The sequence below is a fragment of the Ascaphus truei genome, chromosome 4, assembly GCF_040206685.1.
Source record: "Ascaphus truei isolate aAscTru1 chromosome 4, aAscTru1.hap1, whole genome shotgun sequence".
NCBI classification, from domain to species: Eukaryota; Metazoa; Chordata; class Amphibia; order Anura; family Ascaphidae; genus Ascaphus; species Ascaphus truei.
Genome location: NC_134486.1, coordinates 39,612,268 through 39,627,772, shown reverse-complemented (window position 1 = coordinate 39,627,772; position 15,505 = coordinate 39,612,268). Strand labels below are relative to the sequence as shown.

The window sequence follows — 15,505 nt, the reverse complement described above, 5'->3', positions numbered from 1 at the left end:
GGGAGGCACAGTATCAATAAATACGAATATGCAGAGTTATGTTTAGAAGACTAGCATCGATAATCTGAAGTTCTGTATCAATAATAATAGTGCTGATTGCGTTATATGATCAATACAGTACTGTATATCTGAACCCAGTGTGAGGGTCAGGGGTACGTATGACCCTGCACAGCTCCCTGCACAGCTGGATGGTCAGGGGTATGATTCAGCCTTGTGGGAGTCATGGGTATTGCCTGAGAAATAGGTTATCTCTGTACATGTTACAGGCAGATCTGCTGCTGCTGCTACCTCCTGGTCTGTGGGACAAAGCTGTTCCTGCTTGTGACCTGCTGCTAGCAATTCATTGCTTCTGTTTGTAAGGCTGCATTCCTCCAATGCACTCATTACAAAGCAAGGTAAGAGGGGTCTGCCAGATCATTGCACATCTGGGAGGGGGAGAGGGGGGGAGTTTAAAAGATCACTACTCACATGCTGGCTGGACTTCAGATCAGATAGCAAGAAATAGGCTCTCAGCGTGGGATCTTCCCTTGATTGTAGCAAATGAACCAATGCTTCAGAACTGGTCACTTTGCAATTTGATAACATATGAGGGTTTGCATAACACCAGGTTTGTGTGTGTAGCCTACAAATGGGTAACCCTTTTTTTTAATCAGGGAAAAGATAAGAGGCTAATGTAGACTTTTGTTCTAAGGTCCCCATACAACAAAGGATGACATCCCTTAGACATGAGCCCCATCTAAAGTTGTGTGTAGAAATGAAAATGTTTAGATGTATTCTCCTTTATTTTAAATCCAGTCCCAACATCGACGTGGGGAAAATATGAATGTACACAATATACCAGGTTCCATTCTGCCAGGGAGTTTTAGTTTTGATATATGAAATGTGCCATTCTTTCATATGTGTACAAAGGTGGGTTTTACAACAGGCAGATAATATATATGTATGTATTAGTGCACATATACTAGAGCAATCACTATGTTAGGTATGAGGAGAGCAGAGTTGTACACAATGTAAAGTGTGCACATTCTTCAACGCTGCTTCAATTCATTTGTTTGGGCTGGAGTGGAATTATTTTGGATCCGGATTGTGGATGAACCTTTCAAAAGTAAAACACGTGGAACGAAATGTCTCTGGTCCTGGAAAGGTTGGAGCAGGAACAGCAATCTGTGATTGCAGGGGAAATGTTAAAACAAAAACCTCTTCAGCAGAACGTATACAAACTGCCAAAGTGGAGTCAATATCAGCATATATTATACAGGGAACATTTATAGTGATATGCATTCAAGTATGAAGAGATTGTAGGATATTTATTCTGTTGATGCCAGCAAAGAGCTTACTTCTTTTATGATTTCTGCTACAGTACACCTATTTCCAATTTGCTATATGGTGGATGGAGCAGTTAAACTGTATAAAAACCCCTATCTTTTACCCAAAAAGTGGCTTCTTCCCGTTACAAATCTGTTGGTATTTTTTTTTTAATAAAGGGGATTTAATTGAAAGAAAATGCAAGTATTGTTTCTGCAACAAATGATTTTATAACAGGAAACAAACTGCCACTGTAACATTTATTTATCTGACCATTTGTATGTCCATGTCTTTACATAATTCCAATGGGCTGGTAAATGCCATTTCTACAATACAACCCCTAATTAATACATATGGATCTTTTCAACTATCACTGTAGTTGCTCATACAATGATTATTACCCTTTGTTTCTTCTTCCTCGGTCAGATGGAAATCTTTGTTATTGTGGATTTGGGTGAGAATATGGGAGAAGACATAATCAATTGGAACTAAACCAGAACTTACAACACAGTATTTCATAGATTTCACATACTGTATATCTCAGATAATCAATTGTTCACTTTTTTTTACACCTGTTATTTGGGAATTTCGCTTTTCCCATTGATTTTCAGGAATTCTCTTCCTTGATCTTTACTAACACTGGCATAATTTTCATTAACCCCAGAGTAATGAATTGCTGGTTCCTCTGGTAGAGGAGGGGGTAGAGGAGGGGTAAAGCATCTAGAATTGAGTGATTCCCCAGGACTCAAAATTGATGTATGTGCAATACATAATACAATATAATATATATATATAGTTCTTCAGTATTAGGTGATACCTTTTTTATTTGGACTAACAATTTATGTCATAGGACAAGATTTTTAGAATTCTCCGCTCTTCCTCAGTTCGGCAATACTGATTTGCAAATTAATCTATGGCTAAAACAGTGTAAAAGTACACTGTTTTAGCCATAGATTCCTTTGCAAGTCGGTATTGCTGACCTGAGGAAGAGAGGAGAACTCTCGAAAGCTTTTCCTATGACATAAATTGTTAGTCCAAATAAAAAAGGTATCACCTAATACCTAATACTTAAGACCTCATTTATTCTGCACTATCGCAACTGGACTCAGACGGCTATTTCCATTTTATATATATATAAAATCAACGTTCAAGTAGCTGAGGCACTCCAATAAGTTACATACAGTCTGGGTGCTTGTGGTGTAAACAAAATTGGGATTTATTTATTGATTCGACATTTTGGTTCCTATGGGAACCTTCCGACAGGAGGCGAAACGTTGAATCAATAAATACACCACACTGAATTTGAAGTGCTTGCTATCGTCTATATATATATATATATATAAATATAATATATAATGCAGGCAGGTAGTGATGGAACTCCATTAAAGTTAAATTAACTGCCTGGGTGCAGACTGCAGCAAAGGTAAGTACGATAGGGTGATAGGGACCAGGCACGCCAGGAAATTGGAAATAAAATATCACATTTATTTAAACATTCTGCTTCCTATCATATATATATATATATATATATATATATATATATATATATATATATATATATATATATACTACTAATATTACATTTTATATATATATATATATATATATATATATATATATATATATTATATATATATATATATTATATATATATATATATATATATATATATATATATATATATATACACACACACTATACATATTAATATTTATATGTGTGGGCATGTGTGTTTATATACTGTATATACAGGGAGGATGAAACACGGAACACAGAAACTTCTTTAGGGTTAAATTTTTCCAAGGCATGAACTGTCTACTTTGAAAACCAGTGTATCTAAGTCATGTCAGGATGCTCACTTAAAGCCCCTTCACACCAATGTTTGTTAATAGACTTAGAAGTATTGGCAGTTTTTGGAATGCCCTCGCAATGACAGTTCCCTGTCTCCTGAGTGCATTGATTTTTAGGTTGTTCCAGGATGGGTCCTTGTCAGCTGATAAGCATCCTCTATATTTCTGAGGTATGAAGAGTTTTTCCTTCTCTGGCAGCTCCTTGTCACAGCCTGTCCAGCTAAGAATTGTCCACCTGCCTGTTGGAGTATACTATGTCTACCTCAGAGCTACAAGCAAGGGTGGTGGTTTCTATTGATACATCATGGGACCCCACACACCGCTTACAAATCCACCCAGAATACAAAATGTGTTTTTTTTAATGATACATTTAAGTAGAAATAGCCGTGTTAGTTGCTGACCTGAGGAAGAGAGGAGAACTCTCGAAAGCTTGTCTTATAGTATCAATTGTTAGTCCAAATAAAAAAGGTATCACCTAATACCGAAGTGCTCGTGTTTATCATTAGAAATTAATAACTATTTTTGCTGGTTACAAATACGTTAAATAAAAAAGTTAAAATGCTGATCAAAAGAGAATAACACGATTCTTTTGAACTTGTGGTTCTTATGCCTACTGCCAGGTGTGACTATGTCTATACTTAAATAGTGAAAGTTTTGCTTAACCTCTTGTTTGCTGCAGTGAAAGGTTTCTTTTTCCTATGGCAATATGTCATTAGAAATTTAAACTACTTCTTCTGTATGTCAGTATCTAATCGTATAACACGGTGCTGCAGACGGTGTTGTCAGCTTACATTCAATAATTACCAGTAATAAAACTGAAGTTGGTATGAGATGAGATATTATGAGTACAAAAGGGGTTACCTGAAACAGTATTTAGCCACCCATTCACTTATTTATGTAAATATTGTATGTATTAGAAATTATTTATTCTTGGTAACTGTTTCAAACATACAGTACATATCTATTATATACATTAAACATACAGCTGGGAAGTACCAAACCTGGTTCTGTAAACATGCTAACCACATGATTCACAGGTTTTGCTGAATTCCTTCTGCTCTATGTAATACATTGCAGACCCTCCAAGCCCTGGTAAGCCCTTTAAGTTACGTACTCATGTTTTAGGTACGGCGTACGCAATTATAAACTGTGAAAATGGGAAATATTGTTCCATTGTGCTCCTTAGGTACACACAGTGCTTGTGAGGCTGAGACATGTTGCTAGCCTTTGAAGCAGTTATAAGCATTATAAGTAATGGTGGTAACAAACACAGTATACAGTAGCTACACAAGAGATGTTAGGTGTTACTCTAAATATAGTCATTTTCTGCAACTAAGAGAGGGCCGTGCTAAAGGAACCATGTGTTTTTCAATATGCACAATTGATGTTTTATTTTATTTACTGTTGTTTTGGCATAATTAGAGCAAACCAGTGATCAGAATTTGTCACAAACACAATTACCACTTTAAAAAAAAAAATTAAAAAAGCAAGAGATGCTCTCATCTTGAAAACTTGTTTTTAAAATGTTCACGGCTCTGTTATATTATTTTGTAAAAGATCTGGATGGCAAGGTATTCTTTACACAGTTCAGATGAGTACTGCTATTCTGTGCAGTTATTTTAGTCTAGAGCAGCTCTGGGTCTATATACTGTACATTTCCAATCTCATGGCTCATAAACTATTAGCAAAAAGCTCCCATTATTCACCTTGTGCATCACACAAGATAAAAAATACAATTGGCAACAAGAAATTGGCAGAATTTAATCAGAAGGCTTTATGTCATATAAATCCGGGGTAATGCAAGACAATTTGTAATAGCACATCTGCCCCTGCATGGACACAGCATTACTTACACTCACATACACACCAAGTGAGGCTCATTTATCAAAGCGCCTTTCTCTTCCTAGCAGGTAAAAATTACCACAAGGTTTCCTTCGGTTAGAAGATTCCACAGAATGAAAATTCCACACTTATTGTCATGTTTTTATTTCAAAAGGCTAGTTCTCTTCTAGCAAATAATCAGCCAAACTTTTAAAATAAGTCTCTTTGTGTGAAACTCCTATTTTGAAACCATGAGTGCAATGTATATATATATATATATATATATATATATATATATATATATATATATATATATATTAATATATATTGTACATACATACTGTATATTCTGCTTTATACAGGGACTTAACGTAGAAATGCAATAATGGTGCATAAACATAAGATCTATCTATCTATCTATCTATCTATCTATCTATCTATCTATCTATCTATCTATCTATCTATCTATCTATCTGCCTAGCAATCTATCTTGCAAATGTGCATTTGTAGGTTGGACATTTCGGGCCTCATGCAGAGAGCATCGTTATTGCAAAACTCGCCATTTTTTGTTCAATTTCCCTCAGAAAACGGCATAAAATGGCGAGTTGCGAAAAACGCGCCTTTTTTTTATTTCTATGTTTAAAACTCGCCTCGCGGCTGGCGAGAACCTCAATCGCGCCATTTTTAAAACTCTCCGAATGCAGAGAGGTGCGAACGGCAAGTAGCGGCTGTTCGCGCCAAAAAAAGGCGCGATTCTCGCATTTTTGCCGCGCCACGAAAATATGGCAAGATGGCGCTCGCCGCCTATAGTAAAGGGGAAAAAAAAGGCGCGAATTAGTTTTTACACGTTTCTGAAGCGCGCATCTCGCCAATTTAAACTCGCCAGACGCATCCATGTTAAACATAGCAGAATTCGCACTTTTCTGCATATGGAGAATAAAACTCTCCAAAAAAGCTACTTTTTATGAAATTCGCCATTTTTAAAATTCTATGCTCTCTGCATGAGGCCCTTCATTCCTCTAAGGGATAACTTTCAGTACAGTAGTTCAGGAAGGAGAAGACGTAGGTTTGGCCTGATGTGCTATATAGTAGCTTTTTGTTTGTTTATTTCATAGGCCACATTACTTTTGGGAGCAAGTCTGCATCCTGCTGGTCCATATCTTTTCCTGAACCACACTTTTATTGTATCAATGTTTCGAGACGATGTGGTCGCTAAAACCATTACATGAGCACACATATACAAAGGAAGAGAAGCAATCCAAATTTGAAATGACTTTATTTTGCACTTCCCAGCAATACAGCAGTATTAGACGAGCAGAGTTTCATCAATCATAAGGAATGCAAAAATTAAACCTATCAACTTCTCTCTAAAGGCTACAGTACATATACAACCATTATATATATATATATATATATATATATATATATATATATATATATATATACTGTATGTATGCATAGATATATAAAATAATTATTTATAAGGATAGTGTCTTAAAGATTTGCTACAGATATATTAATATCCAGTCTTCATATGTTTCGAGAATGTTGTAGTTTATATATAAATATATATATATATATATATATATATATATATATATATATATATATATATATATATATATATATATATATATATATACACACACACACACACGTAATTTAAAAGCAAAAGACAAAATGAAGGAAAAGGGGCATCATCATGATCACAGTGATTGCCCTTTGATATAACAATCTTTACTATAAAACAGATTTCAGTAGAAGTTGCATTTCCCCTCAGCAATGCTGCATTTTGGAATATGTTGTTGCACGACTTGCTCATTCAGATGCTAAAGAACATCACAGTATGTTACAACATATCTCGTTTGGAGCCAGATACTGCAGATGTTGCAGATGTTATGAAATGTGATGCAGCTGAGTTCCTATTTCAAGTCTCAATGTTGCAGTTCTTTTTAACATGTGAAAAGTGATCATTATTACCCATTAGAATGCTGAGATGGGACTATTTATCAGACTCCCTAGTGAAATACTTGAGCAAAGAGCAAGCAGGGGATAGAATGATACATATGTAGGATGTGTGAAATGCTCAAGTTTACTCGGGGACAAATTTGATAAACGTTGAATAAACTAGCATATTTTAAAACAATTAATTTCAATCTTGTCTCTTTGTGTTTTCCAAACTCACTAAGAAACATATTTTTATTCTGCCTGGTTGTTATTGAAAGATTTTCAATTTTTGTTTTATCTCTATCAAGCTAAACATGTTTTTTAAATAATAAAAAAAAAAGCATTATTACTGATATTATTGCCGTTGATAAACAATTAGTCTTTCACAGAGATAATTAAATGGAAACCATCCAAAAATCACTTCAATATATTAAAAATATAATTATATAGAGAAGCCTGTAAGTTTATTTATATTAAAAAGCATGAAGAAATTAAACAGTTTTTTTTTTTTGCAGCCATATTGTAGGTACAACCATAATGAAAAAGTTGTTGGAAATAAAAGAATTGTGAGGAACTATAGGTGGTAATATTTAATACAAATACAGAAGTGCACGCCTATTCACTTATCTGCTGTGGAGAATATTTACTGCCTCTAAACCAGGGGTGGCCAACTCCAGGGCTACCAACAGGTCAGGTTTTCAGGATATCCCTGCTTCAGCACAGCTGGCTCAGTTGAGAATTAAGCCACTGATTGAGCCACCTGTGCTGAAGCAGGGATATCCTGAAAACCTGACCCTTTTGGTAGCCCTCGAGGACTGGAATTGGCCAGCCCTGCTCTAAACAAATAGGGTATCACGGACTCTCTATACTTTTCATAATTATAGTAACATTTAGCATAGCAAGCAGCCTCTTTAAACACTTCTGAGTTGCAGTGGCCTACAAGATATAGTTAACCCTTTCCCTGAGCTGCATCCCCTTCCAGTATTTTATAGGGTTAACAGCCACAAAAACATTTGGCTCCTGTGCTAATTGCATTTGGGACTTTACAGTAACTAAGCAACTTTTGCAAACTTTTAATTAACATTTTGACCCGGGAAAGATTGCAATCCTAAAAATAAAATAGTTGCAGGTGCACTTAGTTTTTTTTTGTTAATCTGCTCTGGGAGGCTAATTGTAAAAATTCCTTTCTTCCAGATATCAGGTACTGCAGATTGGTCAAAAAGGTAAAACAAAAATGCCCGTTCTGCTGCTTGGGGAATTGCATAAGCCACACAGCACTGGGTTTTTTTTTATTGTAATATACAACTTAATAGGTCTGTATGCATTCATTAAAGAGAATCTTAATTAGAAACAGAATGAAGCAGGAAAGAAAGGGGACTGATCTCTTAATAAAATAATACATAATTACTATAGCCATTTGTATTATGGTGAAATTGCATTATTTGCAGACAGACTACCTCTTTATGTGCCAACATAGAAATTACGGGGGCGGAATATCAATGCAATCCGGGTGCAGAATTGATACATAGAAGGATATGTTTAAAGTAAGGCAATGGAAAAAATTGATGCCAAAATTATTTTTTGGGAATTGCATCAATTTAAAAATAAAATTATATATATATATATATATATATATATATATATTCACCTCTTGTGCTCCGTGTTTTAGTTAGTGGCTTGGGGACTGGATACCAAGATGCACATATTATTATGAAATGTATACAATTCTGTCCTCTGGATCCAGCAACTTTTTCTTTTATACGAGTCAACATTATCTGCCAAATCTGGTTTAATGTAAGACCCTCGCACAATCTGTATGAAATGTAAGGCACTTTAAAATCAATCAATCAAAAAGAAAAATATTAAACAAACAATGCAAAAGGAACATGATGTATTTCATGACTGAGTACTTTAACTTTACTTTAAAAAAATTACAATATCATAATATTTGTACCGCAGCTGTAGTACTACTCACAGATTTTGGGCTGACCTCAAATATGTGTGGAGTTTGGAAATATAAATACTTGCTCTCATGGCCCAATCCTGATTCAACATGGTTCCAAATCATATATTGAGAAGCGAGGTAATGAGCAGGTAATATTGTATTACCTTCTGCTTCTCACTACATTGGGTTGGGGAGGAATGGGGAAAGGGTGGGAGGGGCAGGAGCTATGTTTGCCACTATCCAACATTATGTCAAAGTTGTATTCTTTTCAAAGTGCTGATATCCCGCAATATCACAGGATTGCAGCAGGGGGCCTCCGCAGCGGAACCCCATTCATTTCAACCTGCCAGTAGCTGCTCCGCTTGGCTGGCAGGGTGGATGTAATGGCGGAGTTGCAAAGCTCACACGCCCTGTGGGCCAATAGGAAGCTGTGACATCATCAGGTTCGGCTTCCTATAGGCCTGTGTGATGCAGGAGCTTTAAACTCTGCCATGAAACCGGCACCCCCTATGGAGGTAAGTATCTCGGGAAGCAGGGGGTCCTCGGAACTGAAATGAATGGGATTCAGCTACGGAGACCCCCTTGCTTCAAACCTACTGTATGCTAAAAACAGTCATTATAAAGAAACATAAATTGCTTCTTTAAGTGTCTACTTTTGGATTAGGTGAACTTGGATTAACTCCCAGTGCCAACTTTCGTGACCTTAAGCAAGTACCATTCAGGGTTATTAATTAAATTTCAATAGTACCCATTGATTTAAATATGAGTTTCCATGTAATAGCGGCCAGTTTGGCCCCATCAGTATTTAAAGACTAATAACCTCCAATGCCTGTCACAATCTATGTACAGCACTGTACACTGCAACCATAACATATTTTATTATGGGTTGGAGATCCATATTCCTACATTCCCATACCTTACATTTTGACATAACATTTCCTTTTTTTACATTGATTTCTTAATCTACTTGAAACATGTAACATACAGGACTGCTGTCAAATACATATTAGTTGGTTTAAAGCATGCTTGTGTTATGTGTAGTGCTGAGGAGAGTTACATCGGAGGTTAATGTTGATATTTAATTACATGCCTAATTAAATATACTGCCTGGCTTTTAAAATATGTTTTTGTCTTGCAGTGTGATCTTTGAACTGCTGGTTCAGCTCACAGCCCCAAGGAGGGAGAGTCACAGTTCACCTTCCTTCTAGTACTGAATTGGTTGTAGTTTTTTTTTTCATCTTTCTAAATGGCTAGAAAAAAGAAAAGGTTGGTAAATGTTTTTAACCCCTCTGCTGACAGATAGTGTCTGCAACATACAGTACAGTATTCATAATATAACCAAGCAAGACATATTTGTGGTTGTTTGTAAACTAAGGTCAAATTTCTGTATGCTCTCGTCTTCGCCTTCCACATACAACTTCTACTCCTTCTGGTGTCAACCCCTCTAACCTCATACTAATCCCCTGTCACCCTCCCTCCTCTCTCCCATACACCTGTGCCCTTTGGAATGCATGCTCCCTTTATAACAAGTTCCTTTCTGTGCATGACTTCATTTTCTCTCACTCTCTTCTCCACTTTGCTATAACTGAGACTTGGCTCACTCAGTCTGACTCTGTTCTGGAAGCTGCCTTCTCTTATTGTGGCCTTTCTTTCTCCCACATTCCACGCCCTGATGGCAGGGATGGAGGCGTGAGTCTCCTCCTCTCCTCTACCTGCTGTTACCGTACCCTTCCTATTCCTCCCTCTCTTGTTTTTCCCTCCTTTGAGGCTCACACTGTCCAGATTGTCTCTCCTCTCCCTGTCCACGTGGCTGTCTTCTATCGCCCTCCTACCTCTACTCACCCCCCTTCTGTCTTTCTCTCTCACTTTGAATCCAGGCTCTCTTTCTTTCTCTCCTCAGATTCCCCTGTTCTTCTCCTTGGGGACTTCAACTGAACTGCCATATTGGTGACCCCTCTCACCCTTGGGCTTCCAGCTTTCTCTCTAACCTCTTCTTTTGGTCTTCAACAGTTGACTGCAGCCAGGACCCACAAGGACGGCCACTACCTAGACCTGGTTTTCACTAAAAACTTTTCTCTCTGATTTCTCCATTTCCCTTTTTCCTCATTCTGACCATCACCTCATGTCATTTTCTCTCTCTCACTTCTTCCCTTCTTCACCTCCATCTACGCCTTGTCTATTGAGAGACCTGCTGTGAGGACTCGGGGGTCACGGTGGTTGCAGTGTGACCTCCCCTCACCTCTTTCGGCTCCCGCTGCTCTGGGGCTCTGTTCTCGCCGCTCCCGCCCGACCTCCGTGGTGGGGGGCTCCCCCGTCCTCTCCGTCAGGCTGCCGCTGCTCCGCGTGCGGCGGGTGCTCGGGCACTTGCCATTGCCCCTGCGTGTGCATCCCCTCCCGTTACGGAGCGCGTGTCCACACAAGTTAATTTATTCACTGCTCTTGCAGTGAAGCCACGCCCCCGCCCACACGCTGGTTACCAGTTAACCCAAAACCTTACCACCAGGTGGCCTATTATGGGGACCAATCCTGGACAGCTCCTCGGGCTTCTCCAGGCATGCCTCCGCTTCCCATTGGTCAGCCCCAGTATTTAATACCTGTCCTACCTCTCTCACATCACTCGACATAGTCTCTCTTGTGGATGTCTATTCTGGCTCTCCCTATTGTCTTTGTTACTCAGGTTACGACTCGGCTCGGCGGACTTCTCTCTTTGGCTCTCGACCCCGGATCTCCCTGACAACGCAGCTTCTTTCGCCCTTGGACCCCTGCTCGGACCCCTACCTTCCGGACCTCACCTATCCCTGGCCTTGGCTAACGGCAACTACTTCTACTCTGCTTCCGGTACCGGCAAGTATTGCTACTGCTATTCCCACCTGGCCAGGCAACCCCAAACACCACACTCCGGACACGCTCCTTCTGCTGCGTGTGCGTGCACATATACGTCCGCACCTCAGTATTAGGGATGGGTCTGGTCTGCGGGCAGCACCGGCGTAACATTATGTCGAGCCCACAAGACGCAGATCAGACTTAACGTGGTAACATGTTGTCGGCCATGTACCAGCAAATCCAGGTCATGACTGATCAGCTGGTTCTTCTTACCCGACAGGTAGAAGATCTCTCCTTACAGACACCCTCTGTGGTTCCACCTATGGCACCCGTGGAACCAGTGGGCGCCGTGACACCGGGCCCGAAGATCCCGGCACCCAAACCATATGATGGGGACCCGCACGCCTGCCGCGGATTTCTCAATCAATGTGAGATCCAGTTTGAGATGGCTCCGCATCAGTACTCCACCGGACGTAAGAAGGTGGCATACGTCTACAGCCTACTCACGGGAAATTCCCTGGCCTGAGCCTCCCCGATATGGGAACTACGCCCCGAAATTACTAGGGATTATGCAGCATTTAGACGAGACTTTCGTCAGGTCTTCGATACCCCCGCACGACAGGAGACTGCTTCTGACTCTTTGCTTCAGCTTACACAGGGACGTCGGCCCGTGGCCCAGTACGCCTTGGAGTTCAGGACCCTAGCAGCTGAGACTCGGTGGGGTCAGGAGGCTTTAGTCGCAGTTTTCTGGTGAGGACTTACGAATTCCGTAAAGGACGAGCTCGCCTCACAACCCAGGCCAGGACTTCTGGAGGAACTGATCTCCCAGGCCATTCGGGTGGACCAACGTCTCCAGGTACGCCGCTCCGAACGCCAACACTTTTGATTTGTGCCTTTTTATGCCCCCTTTCCCAGGTTCTCTTCACCCACGAGACCTGCCATCTCTCCGCTGCCCGCTCTGGAGGCCCCGGAACCGATGCAACTCGGTGTTCAACGCACTCGGGCGCCTATTCAACAATTTCGGTGGACTATGCTTTTACTGCGGATTCTCTGAGCATTTGATTCACGAATGTCCTCAGTGTCTGGAAAACGACCAAGCCCAGTGAGTATGAAGGGGCGCTCCCAGGGTGCTAATTCTCCCTGCCCCCTTTCCAAGAATGAACTTCCTAAAAAGTGTACTATCCTCGTTTCCCTCTCTACCTTTCAGACTTCCATCACGGCCTTCATCGATTCCAGCGCAGGAGGAAACTTCGTGGAACAGGAATTCTCGGAATTGAACCAGATTCCACTCATTAAGAAGGAAACTCCCATTGCCTTGGTAGGGATCGACGGCTGCCCTCTCAACCCGGCTTTTATCTCCTTGGAGACCAGTCCCCTCACCCTTTCTTCTCATTCCCATAAGGAGACCCTGGCGTTGGATGTTATCCATGCTCCTGGAACACCTGTCACCCTTGGCTTACCGTAGCTGCAGAAGCACAATCCGAATATCAATTGGACATCTCCAGATCCCATTGTCCGGAGGTCAAGGTCAGAGGAATCTTTTCCACCAGCTGTACTTCCGCCCCAACTGCTGGCTACCACATCCAACCCTAAAGGAGAGGTACCTGCCCCATACACAGATTTTATGGACGTCTTCAGCAAAACTCGGCCCGAGTTATTACCCCCACACAGATCTTACGATTGTCCGATAGACTTGGTGCCTGGATACACATTGCCTAAATCCAAGTCCTACCCCCTCTCTCTTCCTGAGATGAAGGCCATGGACGAATATATTCGCGAGAACTTGAAGCGGGGCTTTATACGGCATTCCAATTCACCCGCGGGGGACGGATTATTTTTTGTTAAGAATAAAGATGGTACTCTCATACCGTGTATAGACTACCGGGGCCTGAATCGCATTACGGTGAAGAACCGTTATCCTCTCCCACTCATCTGTGAACTCTTCGACAGACTTCAAGGTGCTAACCTCTTTACTAAGCTAGATCTTCGCGGGGCATATAATCTCATTCGCATCCGGGAAGGCGATGAATGGAAGACCGCCTTCAACACCTGTAGCGGCCACTACGAATATCTTGTGATGCCCTTCGGTTTATGCAACGCCCCGGCGGTCTTCCAGGACTTTATCTATGATATTTTTCGGGATGTCCTTAACCTTTTCGTAATCGTTTATCTGGACGACATTCTTATTTTTTCAAAAAATCTACAGGATCATATTACCCATACGAAGTTCGTACTCTCCCGCCTCCGAGAGAATCGGTTGTTTGCCAAGTTGGAGAAATGTCTTTTTCATCAGTCCTCCACCTCCTTTCTTGGGTATATTATTTCCAACAGGGGATTTGCCATGGACCCAGAGAAACTTAAAGCTGTAGTGGACTGGCCACAACCCGATTCCCTCAAGTCTATTCAGCGCTTTCTGGGGTTCTCCAATTATTACCGGAAATTTATTCGCAATTTTTCCTCCATCATCGCCCCAATCACAGCACTGATCCGAAAAAGGAGCGGATCCTTCAACTTGGTCACCTGAAGCACTCACGGCTTTCGAAAAACTTTGAAGCAAGCATTTGTCTCAGCTCCCATCTTCCGTCACTCCGACACCAATTTTCCATTCACCCTGGAGGTAGACGCTTCGGACTGCGAGGCTGGCGCGGTTCTATCCCAGAGATTTTCTCCCCAGGATAAACTCCACCCCTGTGGTTTTTTTCTCTAAGAAATTTTCTCTAGCTGAGAGGAACTATGACGTGGGCAATAGGGAACTTTTAGCCGTCAAGTTGGCTCTTCAGGAATGGAGGCATCTTGTAGAAGAGTCAAAAGAGCCCTTTACGATTCTCACGGATCATAAAACCTTTTGTATATCGAGAATGCCTGCCGATATAGAGGGCTCCCGCCAAGCCCGCTGGTCATTATTTTTCTCTAGGTTTAATTTTATTTTGTCCTACATTCCCGGTACCAAGAACGTCAAGGCGGATGCCCTCTCTAGACAGTATTCTTCAGAAGAAAGACCAGAAAAGACTACCGAGTCCATCCTTCCCAAGCAAAAGATCCTCGCGGTCGCTGCGTTAAAAAATCTTGAAAAGATCATCAAGTCTCATGAACACCTTCCTAGAGATCTCGAGGTACCGAAGGACACTTTGTACAAAGGACTATTTGACAAAGTCCCTGGTGGGACGAAACGCGTCAGAGTTCGCTCTGTGGCAGATTTTTTTTTTATATGCACTAAATAAACTAACCTTTTATTTTATTGCGTGTGGAACCTTCACTTTTATACCCCTGCGGCAGCAGTGAACCGCCTTACAACTCTATTTCTGTTCGATTTACCTGGGCTGGAGCACGCTGTATTCCTCTTCCGGTTCGGAGGTACCTGACGTCATCATTGACCGGAGACCCGGCGCGTCAAGACTGTGAGTGACTACTCTTCTAGTTTTCCCTTCCCTTACCTCCGCAGTGAGGATATCTTGTCCGTGTGTGACACCGTGTGTTGGAGGGCAGTGGCGGAGGGTAGCGGCATACTTAGCTGGTTGTTCCTTTACAGGGGACACGGCGGTACTACTGCTTTATATTTCTCCTTACCACATTTTAGCCCCTACCCGTTGATAGTCACGGTGCACGGTTCAAGTGGGGTGTCTATATTGCCTCTTCATTTATTAGTGGGACACTGGACGGAAGTGCGCTTTATTTCTTATTGTGCAGTGATTTTTCTGGACTGTATGTAGTACATGCCTGTGTACAATTGGTAGCACCAGTTTCTCCTTGGAGCAATTCTAGGATATCTGTTGCACTTTGTACGTAGAGCCCGAGTTTATTCCTGAGATTCTGG

The 15,505-nt window shown here is 41.0% G+C and overlaps 1 long non-coding RNA gene across 2 annotated transcripts in view; it reads left to right on the top strand.

Annotated features, from left to right (window-relative positions):
• Positions 1 to 249: 249 nt before the first annotated feature.
• LOC142491928 (uncharacterized) overlaps positions 250 to 15,505 on the top strand; it is a 36,718-nt gene continuing 21,462 nt past the window's right edge. Inside the window, exons 1-3 of one of the 2 annotated variants that reach the window (XR_012800594.1) lie at positions 250 to 395; positions 8,118 to 8,146; positions 10,007 to 10,134. This is a non-coding gene — a long non-coding RNA (uncharacterized LOC142491928). The remainder of the gene's footprint in view (positions 396 to 8,117; positions 8,147 to 10,006; positions 10,135 to 15,505) is intronic. The other variant, XR_012800593.1, reaches the window with a different exon arrangement.